Source organism: Acipenser ruthenus, chromosome 21 (genome assembly GCF_902713425.1).
Source record: "Acipenser ruthenus chromosome 21, fAciRut3.2 maternal haplotype, whole genome shotgun sequence".
Lineage (NCBI taxonomy): Eukaryota > Metazoa > Chordata > Actinopteri > Acipenseriformes > Acipenseridae > Acipenser > Acipenser ruthenus.
The window spans coordinates 18,668,237-18,687,188 of NC_081209.1; the positions used below are offsets into that span (position 1 = coordinate 18,668,237).

General features: G+C 36.3%; 1 protein-coding gene across 4 annotated transcripts in view; it reads right to left on the reverse strand.

Moving 5' to 3' along the window:
* LOC117428391 (leucine-rich repeat and immunoglobulin-like domain-containing nogo receptor-interacting protein 1) overlaps positions 1–18,952 on the reverse strand; it is a 558,576-nt gene that overhangs the window by 162,291 nt on the left and 377,333 nt on the right. The window lies entirely within an intron of this gene.

The following is an 18,952-nucleotide window of genomic DNA, read 5'->3' on the forward strand; positions in this document are numbered from 1 at the left end:
AGGGAGTTCACAACACTAACTTCTGTGTTCATAGAAGACAGTTATCTACTCAGTCCATCCACAAATTCTTGTTTAAATATGTTTCCAGTAACTGAAAACAAACTGCCATTCTTTATTTTTTTATCTTTCATGAAGTCCTTTCAGCACTTCTGTTCATAATATACAAGGAAAAAAAAAAAACATCCTCCCTTAGGAACAGAACACAATACACAGTGTGAAATGAAGAGAACTGTAGTTAAGTATGTATGTAGTAAGCACAGAGTGCGTGGATGTGAAGTATTGTGTCAGACCACAGCACAGCACATATGTCATCATGCTCCTACCTCTATGATTCATACACGGACAGGAGGTTGAAATGTTAATGGCAGATTAACTTGTCATGATTTCATTTTACTGGATTCATATTGGAAAAGCTTTTAAAGCAAAGATAAGGTGAAGTCATTGCATACCTGCCAACTTCTGAAAATGCAAAATCTGGAGTTTTTTTGGGGGGGCGGTGAATTATGAGATATACATAACTTTTTTTTTTACTGTTTCCCCTGTAGAGCGAGGGGGGGGGGGGGGGGGGGCAAACTTAACTTAAGGTAATAATGCATTACAATTGGCAATCTACATTATTGGGAGTTTCTTGAGTCTCACCCGGAGACGGGAGATCAATCCTGGACAATTAACTTCTGAATCATTAACCAACTGGATTTATGAAGAGTTTAATTTAACACAACAAAACTTCATGTAGCTAACGTGGACACAAGCATGACTTTCATTTTTATAAAAACTCAGTAACACACTCGTACATTTAGAACATTATGATATATTATTTCTCTGTAGAGCTGTTGCCTTAATTCATATTTTACTTTTTAAATTGTATTTCACATGCCTCAGAAAACACTAAATTAAATATTTCATAACAGTAAACTTACTTCAGATGTCATTCATTAAATGAACAACTGTATTTTACTTTCCATTTCTTAAAGAATGTGTAGTCTATTATGGGAGGGTACCGACAACGTTACTGACCAATCATATAAATCCATAGGCGGATGAGACTGACCGATTGGTTTAATAATGATTGGAACCAAAGCTGCCAAATAAAGTCCTCATCAACTTGCTGCCAAGAACTAAGGCAATTAATTGGTTCATTTCGAGAAAATTTTAATGATTGTTTAGTTTCTGTGACAAGTTTTTCAAATAGAGTTTTCTAATAGAACGTTTTCTAATAGAACGCCAGTGGACTGTAAAATAAACAACTGTAAGAGTGGATGGAATGCATGCGCGTTGCATGAAAAGCAGATAATATAAGTCCCGGTACCCAGTACCAGCATCAAAATAAGTCCCGGTACTGAGTACTGGTGAGTACCAGCAGAATTTCACCCCTGCATGTACTGTACCACAGAAGTCACGTAAAGGTAAGTCATGCTATAGAAACTACATTTAAGTAATTATGTTTAAAGTGTGCAAGAGATGCATTACTATACCTTTGCTGTGTCCCTGTGTTGTCCGTCTTGTAGCACTATATTTTTTTTTTAACATATTTTGAAATGTGTAAGCACACATCAACTGGGCAATGCATTTTTCAACATCATTGAGGAATAGTCCTGTATCTTTCCAGAACAGATCACTGTAGGCAGACCTAATCTCTGAAATACTTTAAACACAGAAAGGACCCTGTATACTTCAATCATACTTTAAGCTGTGTTTGTCCATAATATATTATCAATGTATCAATTAGGCATAAACTGTATACTTGTCAAGTTGTATTTTTTTTTTGTCAAATGTCAGCTTTTGCTGACAGACAGCTCATATGGAGTGAAATAACTTTCAAATAAAGTTATACCTGTTAAATCAATTTGTAGACTCATAAAAAAAGATTTGTACCTGTAAAATACATGTGTACACTCGTAGAAAAGACGTGTACCTATAAAATTCATTTGTACAATGATACCAAACGGAGGGCATTTTGAAACCAAAAAAAAAGGACACAAAAGCACCAAAAAATGTAAATATCCAGCAGTCCAAGTGAGGATGACCAAGCCCCTCAAGCAAGGCTACGGAATACTTACAAAATATAAACAAGTAATCTATAAGGCTTTGTTTGATCTGCCTGGCACTTGCAGCATCTGCAACCTCCACCACTGGTCCTTCAAGTTCAGTATCTGCTTCCCTCAAACACTGTAATCTTTCCTTTGTAAGTTCAACATCACATCAATCATGGAGAGCTACTGTATATTATGTAAAACACAAGAAGCTAGGATGATATTGCTAACCTTCTGAGGAGTGTACTGTAATGTTCAAATCCAAACAAGCACATTTAAAGGTACGGTTATACCTCTGTTTGGCATGGGTCTTGGGGTTGAACTGCGGTGTCAGTAGCCACCGTTTCAGTGGATACCCGTTGTCCCCTATCAACCAGTCTCTCAGACTGTCATCCCGCTGAAACACAGCTGCCAACTGCAAATTTAGTGAGGATAAACAAGTCATAAGAGGAGCCAGGATAGTTTGCATACACATTTGTGATGTAGTTGTTGGCATCACACACTACTTAGTTGCACGTTGACAGAATAGGTCCCCTTACGATTTATGCAGAGGTACCTATTCTGTGTTGGTGCACGTAGTTGCACATGTGTGCAATCGATGGCTCTCAGGACACCAGGAAACCCATACCTCCCAAGAAAACCCTGCTGTGTATAATGTTGAAGCTCATGAGAGACAGGGAAATGGATGAATTCTCCTACCCATTTTATTAAAGCTGAAATTACATCACACACTGCACATGATACAGCCGACTTACTCAGTATAACCCACAGTGGAATGAGCCAGTGGCATAAAATGTTAGTGCAGTGGATATCCTTAGTGCTACAGGCAAACAGTGTGCTCTGTGCATGTCTCCTTGCAGGACAGCCTGAAGCAGTTGGCAGATATCAGTGATTGTTTGTGTGTTGAGGCGAAATTGCTGCATACATTGTGTGTCAGACAGGCTCAGAAAAGACAGAGGACTTCTAAATATCTAGGGACGTCTCCTCCTCCACCTCCTTTCTCTTTGTCTGGCCACGCAGAAATCCAGTGCACACTCCATATTTATTTTATTTCTCTTTTTTTCTCTCTCTCTTTTACTTGCCTGCTTCCCTGGTAGTTTAGACCTGGTTTTCACATGCCAATTGAAACACAAACGCTACACTGTTGGTGGTTTGCTAAATCGCTACATTATGTAAATTAGGACACTCTCCTCTAAAGTACAGCCCATGTCCAGCACTAACACTGACTTGCCAGGTTTGCACTAAAACATGGTTGCTAAATCACATAGGTGGGCAAAGTCTGTTTGCCCACACATGCGTCTGATTCTGGTTCGCTAACTGTCTGCAAAAGTGTTTTGCGATTGCCTTAGGGGTTTGCAAACATTGCTAAATATGACCCATTGACTTCGAACTGAATCTCTAGAAGGTTTAAATGAGGAACTTTCATTGGGTCCATTTCTGTAATTGTATTGTTGCAAAATAACTAATTGTAACAGAAGTCATTGAGAAACAACTGTTGTATTCCGTGTGCCTTTTATGTGAATCCTGTTCTAAAATGTGTAAAAGGCTTAGTGTTATATTCTAAAGATTATGGTACTATTTAGGTATCTATAACACAAAACTTTTATACAGTATATAGTTGGAAATACTCTCACTAACTGAATCATTTGCATGACTATCCTGAACAGAAGAAATGAAATGAGGGACACACACTCATGAGCTTATGCGAGCTGCACTGCTCCCACACGGAGGAGGGAGTCTAACATTGTGTGGAGCTTTAAGCTTTTTAAATCCGTTTCCAAAATGAATCAGTCCTCAATTATTATCCAAACATAATGAATTTTGAACTTTGAAATAAAATCACCGTCGTTCTGCCTCAGTAATGTGAACAAGTTCCACAGTAGAAAAAACAGCATTGCATCAGATTTATTTTCTTATTAAGTTCATACTTTACTAATTGAGCACAACAAGAAATATAGATAGCATGAAAGTAAAAAAAGACTTGAAATGGTTAAAAAGAGGGAAAAAAACACATATACAATTATTAGACAAAACTTTTTAAAAAACTGTCCTAAACAAAACATTCTTTAAAACACTATTTTCTTTTATTTCAATGATAATGCTATAGATGTGCTGCTGGGGTAGAATACAGGTGATTCTAATAAAAACCTTGCTTAGTTCTTCTGTGTTGTTCTTTATATTTCACTTTTTTTTCTTTTTTTTTTACACACAAAAGCTTTGAAAATAGAACCATTTATTTGCTTATAAGCCTTTGTTAAACCTTTTGTGAGTTCACAGAAACAAACTGAACTGCCATTTCTCTTTTTTTTTCTTTTTAGAAACATTGTAATTAAGCTCCATGGAACAATTAGTTGAAGGGCAGAAGGAAGGAGGAGGGGAGATGGCAAAGTTCAGTAACCATGGCAAAGGGAGCTAAGGTCTAGCCCTGTCATAGTGCCACAGAATGGAGAGAACTCTCTGTAGAGAGGAAGCTGTCCTTTCCCACCCCTAAAGGAAAGGGATCTGTTTCTGAAATCCCTTTCTAGATGGTTTAATAGTATATCCCAGCCTATGAAAGGTAGTCTCCTTGCCTCTCAGCAGCCAAGTTAGATGGTCAAGAGAGAGCATGTTTAGTGCAGTATCGTACCGTTATCTGATTAAATAAAGGGGGAACAGGGGCAATCCAATTCACTAGTATTGCCTTTCTAGCAGTAAGCAACAATATGTGCAACAGCCTCTTTACATGGCTGGGTGAAGCAGGGGCATCTGTGGGAATGCCCAGATACCATTATCCTGTTGTTATTCAGGTTAAATAACATGTGCTGCTGTCATTTCTTTCTGCTGTATGCACAACCGCCAAGATAGCGTATATTAAACAGAGACTTTGATTGCTTTAAGAGAATCCGTTCATTACAGATAAAATGTTAATCCAGGGTTCTTTTTATTTCTCAAGAAAAAACTAATTAAGCTAAAAAATAATATCAGTAATAAGAAGGCAACTTTTACTTTGTAGATTATAATTTTCAACTTTCAAATTAATATTCTGTATAGAAAGGCCTATTAGGACCCATTCTAATTTAGTCACTTTAATACCGTATTATGGCAATAACTTGAGGTCAGTCACTTGGTTTTTAATGAGAGCTCCATGATAATTGACATTTAGAAATGAAATAGCTGATATAGGCTGGAACCAATGGCAAGCTGAATTATCATTTAGAGACTCTTTAAATATTTTCTAAATCATTTCTAGATATCTCTAAATATTTGCAGATATATTTGAAGATAATTCTAAATCATTTTGAGATATTACCGGTATCTAAAACACATTTAGATATATCTTAAATTGATTTACAGATACCTCTAAATTGAGCGTCAACTTGAGCTTTTGTGATATATAAAATGCATTTTGAGATATCTTTAAATCATTTAAAGATATACGGAATTCATTTTAAGATATCTCTAAATAACTTCCTGTTCATTGAATGAATTTGAGATATCTTAAAACCTGCACAAAGATATCTTTAAATATTTCAAGATATCTTAAAATGCAATTTGAGATATCTCTAAATGATAATTTGGCTTGCCAGAGGAACCAGGAGCTCAGTACTGGATTGCAGCACTACCCTCCACACAGAACAATACATCATCACCTTGCTTTAAATGTCAGTTTTACATTAATTTGATGTTAAACAAGGATGTTAAAATCCCCTTTTCATTCACTGAGGCGCTCTGATCTGTCTAGCAACAAACAGAGAGATGTTGCTGCAGCTGATCTGCATATCAAACAACACAGGGCATATATCTAGGCAGTGCAGGCTATATGCTGTTTACTATACACAACAAATATCATACAACTTGACTTTATACGGACATTAAAAGTTGAGTAATTGAGAGATTCATGCAACCATGGTACAAATGAATTTCTTTGCACCATTGTTGCATGAATATGATATGAAAAATAAAAATTATATATATATATATATATATATATATATATATATATATATATATATATATATATATATATATATATATATATACTGTATAGGGTCAAGGCAGGTAGCTTGTCAGAGATATTGGGGGTTCATGTATAGAGGCTGTACGCCTTTAAGAAGAAAGGCATGATGAGATATCAGCTGAGCCCTTGTCATCGGATACAAATGCTTACCTGCAGAGAGGTGCTGTATTAACACCAGCAGAATATGGTAGCCCCAGTTTTATGCAACAGTTGTGATGGTGACCAAACGTGTGTGAGCACTGTTGTGTAAAATAATTGCTAAAAAGGTTTGTGTGCACATAGTGTGCCATTAACAAAATGACCAGAAAACTTAACATAAAGAAAATAATTTTAATGAAGAGCTGTAATGCAGCAAAAAGATCAATAATTAAACAAAAAAGGAAGCAAAAAGGTTACTGTGCCACGCTGCAATAAACCAACTTTATCTTTCACCAGTCAAATCATAGAATGCCTAAATAACTTTCTGAGTCCCACAAACAGATTTTTGTCGTCTGTTACATCTTCTTCAGCAGCCACAAACATCGGTTACATTGTTTACCGTCAGGAGTTTAAGGGTGATTTAATCATGCGGCAGATTATATAATAATAGCTCTTCAGCCAAAGAAGCAGGCATGGTAATTTAAGACGTTAGCATAATGAAAAACAGTAATGTAGCGTGAGTTTAATACTAAAGCAGGGTCAGTGGTTGTAGGGAAAAGAAAGTTTATTTCTCAAACTGACCAGAAAGGTGAAAACAGAACACATAGAAATACTTGGGACTGTAATTAGGAAGTGTACTGCTGAGAAAATAAATAAATAAATAAATAAATATTTAGGGAATTAAAAATAAAACATACTGCAGCTTTCTTGACTGGAATAAACAATAAAAAAACAACCTGCCATTCACTAAATTTGGCTTTGAGATTGTCATATATTTTAGATATTTTCATTTGCACAATGTGCTTGCTGTGTATTTAATATCATAATAGCAGAACACGCTGCAATTTAAACTTGTTTTTACTGATAAATAAATAGCATCATGTAATCATAAGAGCTGTCTATGTTACATGCTGTCAGATCAGGACTTGACTAACGCTGAGCATGGGAGCTGCAGCATGCAGTTTCTAATATTACAACTGTACACAATTAAAGGTGCGGTCACCAATTCCACACACATTTTCAGCCAGTCTTGCATTGCAGGGGCCTTGATGCTCCAAAAGTCCATTTTTCTTCTTGTTGATCTTGCCTTGCTGTGAGCAGTGCTGAAATAAAACTCCTTCATTGAACTAATGGATTACTTTGTCAGACACTATAAGCAGACCACTACTAGTCTTGCACATGTTTAATCCATCCACAAATTGTGCCAGAATGCACCATTTGAATCCCTTTTTTCAAAAATGTCTCAGTGGGAGTGGGGACGGCCCCCTTCCATGCTCTCCCCCGCAATGAGATTGGGGCCCCTGCTACCTTGTAAGTGCCACATACCTTAAAACTAATTGAAAACCCTGTGTGCCCCTTAATTCTTTGATTTCATGATTTACACTGACGAAGACACTAGCCGAAACGCTTGTCCCGCCACACCTGGAGGCAAAAACGACCAGCTCACCATTAATCTAGAGGCACTGAGCATCCAGCCTCCCTCATTCTTCTACCAGGTCATGACATCCCTCTGAATATCTTTTTGACTAGTTTCTTAATGCATGTCACATGCATTATTTACAGTTGCCACAAAACACCAGGCAAGAGAAAAACAGAGAGAGAGAGAGAGAGAGAGAGAGAGAGAGAGAGAGAGAGAGAGAGAGAGAGAGAGGACAGAGACAGAAGTGTATGGGACAAATAGAAATTCTGGAACACCTGCAGTTTACTGGACCCAATGTACTTGTTACTGTAGACAAGCAGGTAAGGTCATATACGTTATATACAGACTGTATTTGTGTATCTATCTGTCAGGGGCATCATATAAACCCGGATATATTCATATTTACGCCTTGAGTCCCTGAACTATAGTTAAAGTAGAATAAAGCGTTGGTCTAGACTGCTTCCGGTAGTGTTTAGAATTTTAATCTTAAACTGGAGCTTTCCAATTTATATAGATCAACTATACTGCTTCCCCCCACTTGTCACTGTACATAAGAGCTTCGAAATACCAGATCCATCTAAACTGCAACCAATACACGTTTAAAAGTCACTGAACTAAAACACAGATAAGGATGCAATCAATCACCTGGCACTGAAACTAATTAACTTCACTGAAATTCAGAACAGTAACTGTACAAATCAACCCAGACCTTTAACAAAAGAAATGACTTATTGAATAGTGGTTACATAGGGTGATTAGAATGGGCTGCTTAGTGAACAAAAAAAAATACATTACTGGGGGTAAAATGCAAGGAAAATGGCTTTCTAGTGTTTGATAACATTAGGTAAAAAATACAAAAGTTGAAGCACATGTATGAAAAGGTATTAGTAATAGTTTCTAAGATATGAAGGCATTATCTCAATTATTTTTTGAGATACCATGGTCTTTGAGTACCATGGTAGGTATGTACGATTACTGCTACAAAAGAGTAATTATTGTATGATTGAACATAGAATCATATAATACAATACAGAATATGAAATTTGGTCTTCATCATCCCAAAATCAAAATGTCCATAATATGGCAATCACATTAGGTCACGGGCCAAAGTGAAGGGTATAATTATGTTTTGCCCAAGTTTCCACAGAATTTAAAATGTGAAGTTGACATCTTAACAATTTATTAGATACGAGTAGCTTAAAAAAAGAACCTGAAATTTAAAAGGAGTGTCATTGTGTGTATCAGTACTGACTTTACCTACTTAAAGAAGCATGACTTGGTGGTCCTTGGTTTCCACATTTCTGTTGCATCCTCATTATTAAGTGCTAACACATCTTTCTATTTTACAGTTTATAACATATACTGTAGCCAACTCCTCAAGACCTTATATATTGCAATTGATCACATGATACATCACGTTATTATTTCCAAATAATGCGTGGAAACTTTTCTTCTGAATCCACATTACAGTCTCTTAACTAGCGTACGAATCCCGATACATAGATAATTCAACCATAACTTAAAAAACACTCAATCTATAAAATAAAACCTTTTAAGAGAAAAGTGCAAGGGTTGTTAATTGATTTCATGGTTTACACTGATGAAGGCACTAGTCAGAATGCCTGTCTACTTGACTTAGTTGCGTGTCAGTTTTACCTTATAAATTATTGAGTGTTATTGAAGTTATTGATATTTAACCCTAAGTCTAACATTCCGAACAGGCAATTATTTAAAATGTAACCTTTTTTTATTGTTTCTGAGTCAATCCTTTGGCTATAAGACAGCTGTCATTATTAGCAATATACTGACACATGTAATACCTGAAGTGTGACGAAGTAGACACAGCTAAAGATTTAATTTAAATAAGCACAAACATGTCCGCTTTTATGTAATGGTTAGAATGGTTCTGGGTTGCTTTGTGTCTCATTTTAGCTGCATTGGGGTGTTCACGAATCACAATAGCATCTTACAATAATTTGTATTGTTTTGTGGGAGACCAGTAGGTTTCCATTTATGAGTTTCTATAAATTGTATCACTGTTATAAAGGAGAATAACTAGCATGACTACAAAGTCCTACAGAAAATCTGACAGAAATGGTAATATATTTTGACTATTGAAAATGGAATGTCACCAATATATAGGTTCCTGTTGAGACCCAGTTTACCCTTGCTTCATAGTCTTACCAATGTATCCTTACAGTCAAAACTAGTGCACACACATACAGAGGATCCTCATAATCATGTAAGAAGGACACAGTATGTGAAAGGTTAAAAAAAATGTGTATAAAATTGAGAGTTTATCAGATTACAGCCAAATGAGACACCTGTAGGAGGCAAGGAGGTGATAGTAAAGCATTACCTTATTCCTAACCAAGACAAGCTTTACCACTGTGATTTACTAGTATGAAGACATTAAGGGGCATATCGTATCTTCAAAGAACTTTGAGCCAGCCTTTAGTAAAATCCTTTTTGATAACTTTTTAAAATCTTAAAAGGAGTTGACACTACTTTAAGTGCAGCCAAGAAACCCGGACCAGAGGACACAACTGGAAATTAAGTGAAGATAGACTTAGGACTGAGGGTAGGCGACACTTCTTTACACAGAGAATGGTGAGGGTATGGAATCTGTTACCTAGACATGTTGTTGATGCTGAACCACTGGGGTCCCTTAAGACCCAACTTGGCTTGAGATCAATCAGCTGCAGAACTAGACAAGCGTTAAACAAAGCACTTGTACATTTTCTTATCTGCTGATCTTCTAATTCATTTGTGATATGATTTAAGGTATCTTAAGCATTCTTGAGTTGTTTGTTTCTCATTGTGTAAAATGTAAAAATGCGGACTGATGCCAGAATTAGACAGAAGGGAAACAGATTTGAAGCTCTAAAACTGTGACATATTAAAAAAAAAAATACAACACATTTGGAGGACAGTTTTCAAGTTTTAAGCTTCCGTGGGAAAGTGACACAGCTGTTCCTGTTACAAAACCAGACATAAACCACTCCGGAATTTAATTTATGGGCTCTTAAGTGCAGCCAAGTTGTTTCTTAAAGGTTTTATAAGTTGAACAGGTTTGTGTTTATGTTGTTTTTCTAAATGTGGCACATATTGGAACCAAGGCTCTGTGCTCATTAAAGATTCCACTTTCAAAGCAGAATCAGGGTTTTCATCCTGGTGTTCTGTCTAGATCTTAGAACCTTGAAGAACTGTACAACTACTGATGGGCTGAATGACCTCCTATCTTTCCGATTTCACTAGTGTCTTGAATGAGGAACCCTGTGTTTATTTATAAAACTGACCCAGATTGGGGAACTGGAATGGACCTGATTTTGCCAACCCAAAGTTTTCACCAAAAGAGACAGTTGTACACATTCCTGATCCAGGACATAAGAAAAAATTTAAAAAGATTCCAGAGGTAAATGGCTTGACAAGACAAAAACTTCAACACCTGATCAAAGTTTGACCCAATTCTGTTCAGACATTTTATTTGATAAAGAACTGACCAAAAGTTGTGAAGATGTTTGCTTTAAAATCATTCCATTATGTCTTTGGCTCTCAGCAGGCAGCAGGGGATCATAAATGGTGCTTTTGTCAGGTAGTAAACCTTTGCAAGCAAAACATAACCACAGTGACTCACTCATTTGATAGTGAACTAAAAGAGACTGAAGTAGGTCACAGCACTGCTAGAAAACTTCAGTATTGCAAAACTTTGCTTGTCCTTTTGTTCAGAACAGCAATATTTAAATGATGGACCTTCAAGCACAACAGATTTGAAATTTTTTTAAAAAAATGCATTCAAGGTATAACTTGATTAGCACTCTTCTGTGTGATTGAAAAATGCATGCATGTACAATTAAATAATATATTTATATATTTTTTTTAAATCAAGTTGGAATGGTTATCTTCAAAATCAGAACAAACTTCCTTTTTTTAATTTAGAGGTACATTTTGTGGCTAAAATCTTGTGACCTCATATCTCAGTACTATAACTGCACTTTGGGTAAAGAAATAGATGCAGTGAGCCCCTCTACATTTATAGGCACCATGTTTAATATATACTGTGCTGTACCTGACAGACAGACAGACAATCACAGGGAATTAATTCATTTCTGTGCTTTACCTTCAGTTACAGGGGTTCAGTCCCAAGTGATGTAGAGATCCTGGCATATTTTATGGGGCACAAAATTCATCAGGAACATATTTATAAGAGCGCGATGAAAAGAAAAGCGTAACCTAGATTCTTCAAACTAATTCTGGGAATTTCAAAGCCTACAGTGCCAACTTCAATTGGTGTTTGAAATAAAATAAAAAAAAGCCTTCAGCTACAAATGTCTTTTATAGCTCTACGTAAAGTGAGTCTGTTTGAGTGGGTTTTATAAAAATGTAATCAGGAGTTACATATAAAGAGCTCATGTGAGTTACCTCCTTTTCATTTAGTTTTTAAAATTTTCTCCTGGTCTGACTTTCTCTTTCTATTTGTATGTTCCCATCTATCTCTCCTCCTCTTCCTCCTCCTCCTCCTTTTTCAGACATTATTTTTTAAATCTATTTCAAGCCTTAGTTTTAAAATGAATTATCAATTTGTGTTATGCAGCCTGGGAACTTGGGATTTGCCATTCCTTTAGCAAGACAGTGCTTAACAGGAATTAATGTTTTACAGTTCACCCCCAAAAACCTGCTGACTTTCCAAGAATGCAATAAAAATACATCTTGTTCTTTTTACATGTATTATCCCCCACAGGGGATGCAATCCCTGGGATATGTTGGCAGTAAAAGTATGTCTGTACATACATATATCACACTTTATATTATTTCCATATATCTGGATAAAGCACAACTTCAATTTTAAAGAAACTTGTTGGTTGGGGGGGGGGGGGGGGGGGGGGGTACCTGTCTGACATTTGCCCATCTATAGTCCTATGTTACGCTTACATTTGTACATATATCTGGACAACTGGTTATTCAATTGTGATGAAACTTGGTATTAACATTAGAGGACAGATCTCAAACCCCAGTGCACTAGAGTGGCCATTTTGAAAAGAGCTTTGAACCAGAGTTTAAAGTTATAAGTGTAAAGAGTTGTCAGGATGTTAACAATGAAAAGAAAAATGACAGGTACATTATTTTGCAGCAACACGTGGGGATGTATAGTGCTCGATTTTTCGGAACCCCGCTACTTACTCTTTAAGGTGGTTCGTGGCTCTGGATCAAACACAACTTAAGACCCCAGAAATGAGGACACCTATCAGTCTTGCATTTCTACTAACCTGTTCATAAGCTCAGCTATTTAATTTTCCTACCTCAGCATCTCTATTCAACATACGTATTGTATTGTAAGAAACCACATGGTAATAATTTTAATTAAAATAGTTTTTTAATAACATAGTACAGTTTCTGAATCTCTGTAGTTTTCATTAAAGCTGTAACAGTATTTGATTTGTAATTAGATTTGTGTCCATTTTATAATTGTACACCAGTTGATTAATTATACATTGATGGATTGTGATACCCCCTTTACATTGTGTAATGCATCATAATAGAAGGGACTAGCATGAGTACAAAGACACTACATAGCTACCTGTTGTGCATCAAATGGTCCTTGAATGATAAATAAAACAACAAATGTGATTTATATCAATATTGTATAAATCACATGTATTCATTATTCAAAGAGCATTATATTATCTCATTTAAGATTTGCATTTTAATACAATAATCCGTGTTTAATTTTCATTTGATCTCTTTTCACATCATACACCCCATGAGGGCCACAGCATTGTGCCACATTATAGAACATAACAACAGAAGAAAATGTATGAATGAGAGGAGGCCATTAGGCCCATCTAAACTGGTCTTGTTCCTATTAGCTGATTAATCTCAGAACTTTTTTCAAGTTGGGTCTTAAAGGATCCAAGTGATTCTGCCTTAACAACATGACTAGGCAGCACTGGGATTAGTCTGGGCCACAATGTCCCTTTGGTGTGAGCTGACCACAATTGGACACAGCATTCCAAGCGTGGTCTCACCAGTACATTATACAACCTCATCATTACCTCCTTGGATTTGCACTGTTTTGGCTATATACCCAAGCATTCTGTTTGCCTTTTTCGATTGCTTCCCCACACTGTGGTTGCTGACAGTGATGCATCTATTACAACACCAAGGTCTTTCTCTTGGTGTGCCTGTTCTAGTTTTATCCCCCCTTTTGGTATTTGGATCCTACATTTTTGTAAATGGCATGTAACACTTTACATTTGTTGACATTACTTTTCATGTGTCATGTTTTTGCCCACTACTGTATATAGTCTAAATCTTTTTGGATTTCCTGTGTCTTCTGCAGTTTTGACAAGTTTGCTAATTATCCCCTGATCTAAATAGTTGATGTAGATAAGACACATCAATGGTCCAAGCATGGAGCCCTGCGGCACTCCATTGAGTGCATTACCCCAGTTAGAGGATTCACCTCTTACAAGAATCTTCCATTGTGACCTTAGTGTACTGTTACACCAATACTCACAAAATCATAAGTAGCAGTGCTGTGATCTTGAGCATACATACTATATTCAGCTTTTTTAAATTGGTTAAGCTGAAGATACTGAAGAATAATTGCAATATATATATATATTGTAAGACAGCAGGGAGGGGGTTAAATCCTCCCTGCAGAAAAACATGTTATTGTTAATTATCACCTGCACCTGGCTATGATTGTAAATTAGAGCCAGGTGCAGAGTATTTAAGGAGAGCAGTTAGCCCACTCATGGCGGCTGCTGATGTGTGTAGAAGCCCGACTGTGCTGGTGTGTGTACACAGCTGTAAAACAAAGGAAAAGGTAGTGTCTTTTTATCGTCAGTTATCGTTCATTTTTGCAAATACAATGGCTGATCAAGAACAATTTAGTAATTGGAGTCCGTAAGAAGTTAAGAGATTGACAAGGAGGTGAATTCACAAGTAGAAGGGACGGTGCGTGGTGCTGTAATTTATGGGCGAATCACCATTACCATGAAATCTGTTGACTGACAGGTTTGAAAGTTGTACTCACACGATCCCTTTGGCTGTGTGAAAGGGTTATGACTGTATTATACCGGCATAAATGGTGCAATTTTGTGCTGTGTGAATGGGTATTTTAAAGAATTTCTCTGAGACAGCTCAGTAGCGGCATTTGGGTGTGAAAGGGTATCCTCACTTCAGTGCCTCATCATCTTTTCGAAACTCCCCAGTACACAAAAATACCAGAAGAGGAATTAGACATGAAAAGATTCCTAATAAATAAAGTGGTTTTAAAAACATCAAAAACAGAGTGTAGAATACCTAGCCACGTTGTTGGGATCCTCTAAGTGCTACCTAGAATGAGCTGTGGGATCAATCAATGACTATGAACTGGACAAATATTCATAGGCCAAATGTTCTTATGTTAACAGTGTATTTAACCATAAATAAAACATACATGACAGAAAAGTATGGTAGAGTATGGTAAACCACAGTGGTAAAATGACCATTCAAAAGTACTATGTCGTACAAGTGAGATTCTAGTAAATGCACTGAATAAATGTACCAGCAAGGAACCAAGTAAATGTGGAACAAAATGCAATTGCATTCAATAAACACCTGATGTTATGTTATTTAAATTCAGAACAGTTAGTCCGTACATCTCAACATCTGCTGTTAATTATCAGTGGGTATTGTCAACTTGCTGTTATTCCTTTAAGTACAAGTGATAATTTGTTAGTTTACATGGAGGTTAATATTCTGAATTTTCAATTGATGATGAGGCCTGCTGAGTCACTTATTTAAGAATTTCGAATGTTTACCTTGTGCACTTAATGAATCATTGTTATTATACACCATAACTTTATAGAATAATACCTTAAAATGCTACATTTAGACATTAGACATGTTGTTTTTGCAACTTAATTTAGTTCCATTTCATATACTAGAGAATTGAAAAACTATAGTGTACTGTGATATAATCAACAGGACTAGAGCAATCTGATTGGTTGGAGAGATTTTGATGGTGTAGAATTATGCAATAGAACCTGAAGAAGAGGGCTTTACTGTCTGGTTCAATTAAATGTCCTGAGCCGTAGGTGAGGCCATTTAACAAAAAACAAGTAGGGCCTTACCAGATGGTAAAGCCCCCTTATGAGGGATTGGCATTTGAAAATGGCTGCATTAAAAAATAACATTTAAAGTTTTTCTGTTTGTTTATTATTTTTTTTTTATTTTAAGCAGCACTAGTTTTATTTATGAATGAATGCAAACATTTTCTTCAATATTACTTGAGTACTGTGGTTTTCTTTTTTTATCTTTATTGAGGGGTCTAGTAGCTTCCAGGCATCATTGTTCCAGTTGAAATGATACATTCTGAGGCCTTTACAATATTACAGTTTTTGAGATTGTTAATCTCGGGGTCTTGTGCTTTAAATTACTAGCAGTGGACGATGTCGGATCGTGGGTATTTCCAATAGCCTAAATAATAACTTAATACAGTTCACTCCGTTTATAAGAATTACTGATATAAGAATCAACCGCATATAGTGATGAAAACCACTGGGACAAATTTATTCCTATACTAACCATGCTAAAATAAGAATCAAGCAATCCACTTATGCATCTCCGCTTTGTAAAAAACTGTGAGATTTGCATCGCAACTGAAAAAAAGCAAGCCGCAGATGCTTAAATTCAGTGGTAGTTCTGACAGTAAAGAACTGTAATTCCATTTTAATTCAAAGGCCATTTACGCAACACTGCACGGCAGTTAAACTAGGCACCCTCATGAGACGATCGCTTCTCAAGTATACTGTAGTAAAATAGGATTCTGCAGCCTTGAGTAAACATAATTGTGATCATATAACAAGTTGATGTATTGGCCTCGGTAATTGAGCACCATTGACATTTGTATACTGTATTTACACTGCTGATGCGCGGAGGCACGCTTTGCTAATTGCAATCATATCGGTCTGCTTTTAAGAATCAACCGCTTATGGGACAGATGTGATTCTTATAAACGGAGTGCACTGTACTTAAATGTAAAACATGTAAAAGAATAAGCGTACCGGTAACTATTTATTTTCTAATTAAGATTTGAGTGCAGGTTCATGTATCTGTGTAGGTTTTAGTATTTAAGTTACCGTTTGGTCGCAACATTTAAGAAAGTTTTAGTAATTAAAAATATTCAGTAGCCTACATGTGTTAATGCTGATCGTGCTGTTTGTTCAGTAACTTGTTAATAAAGTTTATTCAAAGTCTCCTGACTTTGTTAGAGAAGATAGAACAGTGCTTGTGCTATTATAATATGCTGAAGTAAAATTGCTGAAAGTATTCAGTTTCCATCCAGTTGTATTCCAAGGTAATGTCCAAAATTATGTTGAAAAAAGACACCCAACGAAATTTATTGAAAAAGCAACCAATTTTGATTTCTTATACAGTAGTCCGTCGGGTATGTGACTGCGGGGGGACCAGAGTAAGGGCGGATATGTAAAAAGTCGGATAAATTAATAAATACCATTATACTGTTGTGGAAGTTTTCAAAACTACCTGTAATAGAGACTCAGTGAAACAGAAGAGTTTGAGTAAATGAGTTTAATGGTTTGCAAACCCGAGAACACTCTCAACACACGTGGTGTTAGTAAAACATCGAGTAGAGTTCTGACTACGCAGGGTCAGTAAGCATAATATATACCTTGTAGCCTACAGTTATTGCGAGCCAATCACAGAAGCTTAGCTCAGTATACGTTGGATAGCAACAGCTTGGAAGATTAAGATGAGACCAATCATATACAATAATAACAACTTATCTAATTTACAAGTATCCTGTCAGCTGTACCTATTTCTAACTAAGTCGGTGACATTTCTGTGAACTGTCACGGATGCAGCTTGCGGTTGCTAAATAAAGAGAACTTCCTCTTTCTAGCTAGTAATCAGTATCTTTCCATCTCTTATATGGGTCGCTTTTATCCCTGATAACTCCCTTTTCCAGAAGTGAAAGTATTTCCAACTTTTTTTCAATTGTAAGCACAACTAGCTTTTGTTTACTCATAGCCATTTTGCATTAGCGCTGTACACATGGGTGATGTTGCTAAGCTTGATCATGGCAGATAAACAGTCAGGGCGGATACACAATGGATTACTGTATTTGTTTTCAGCATTTAAATAATTAAAAATCAATTTTATCCAAGTGAAGAGATGAATAGAATATTTTAATGGATGTTGCGAGGACTTGAATTGCATCCTCACAAAAATTACAAAGAGGTTGTTATGAGAAGCTAGTATGTGGAAGAAAATCTTTGCCATTAAACATAGAAACCTAAACAGAAAGTGGAGAGTTTATTTGCATGTTCTTTTTTCAAAGACACCTGGGAAACTGCATAACAGAGATTTTTACATAAGAACATACACAAACTAGAGGAGGCCATTCGGCCCATCTAAGCTTGACTTGGTTCTAGTAGCTGATTGATCTCAGAACTTAGTCAAGTTGGGTCTTGATTCTCCCTCAATAAAATGACTAGGCAGCCGTGGGACATTGGACTCTCTTCAGGGCCACAATATCCCTTTGGTGCTGCGGTTACCAGAATTGGACACAATACTGTAAGTACAGTAAGTATGTTGAAAATCAATTTATAATAGTTATCTAAAAATGGTTATGTTAAAACTACTGTATACGGTGGATTTAGCCGTATAATAGCTTGGACTGAGGCACAGTAATTTTTGTTGTTCATGAACATTGAAAATTGCATCTCCTTGGTCATCTTTACCTCTCTTTGATTTTGTCTGTAAAGGTTCCCCACTGCATACTCTACTGATAATTTCACTTGACAGAATTCTAACCTAAACCTTTTCATTCAGGTAAACAAGTAACTGCCAGTAATGTCCAGTTTCATGGTTGTTTAGAAACTAACATCCACTGGGGGTTTGAATGAGACCAAGAAAGTTAGGCCAATTTCAAACACAGTCCTCAAAAGATGAAAGATATTTGCAATACCCACTGTGCCAATTTAAATGGCTTGTTCTTGCTGAACCTGCAGATTTTAAATTGAAACTACAGAGCTGTAACCAAGAACAACAAGCTGACCTACAATGGCATCAGTGGAAATATTACAACTGAAGCATGAAATACTTGGAGCTGCTCAGGCTAATTGTTTTCTTTTTAACAGTTATTGATTTTAGAGATGTTGACCGAATAGACACACAAAATAAAAGAAAGGTTTAGTTTTTTTTTTCAGATTGATTTACACTTGGGTTGCTCTGCTCTGTCCAGTAAGTTATTTATTTTATTAGAATGTGCAGAGGTATCCACAGAGACTGATTGTATGCTGGTGCTACAGTAAACGGTGGTTCTGTATAATATACACCTAAGATTCATTAATG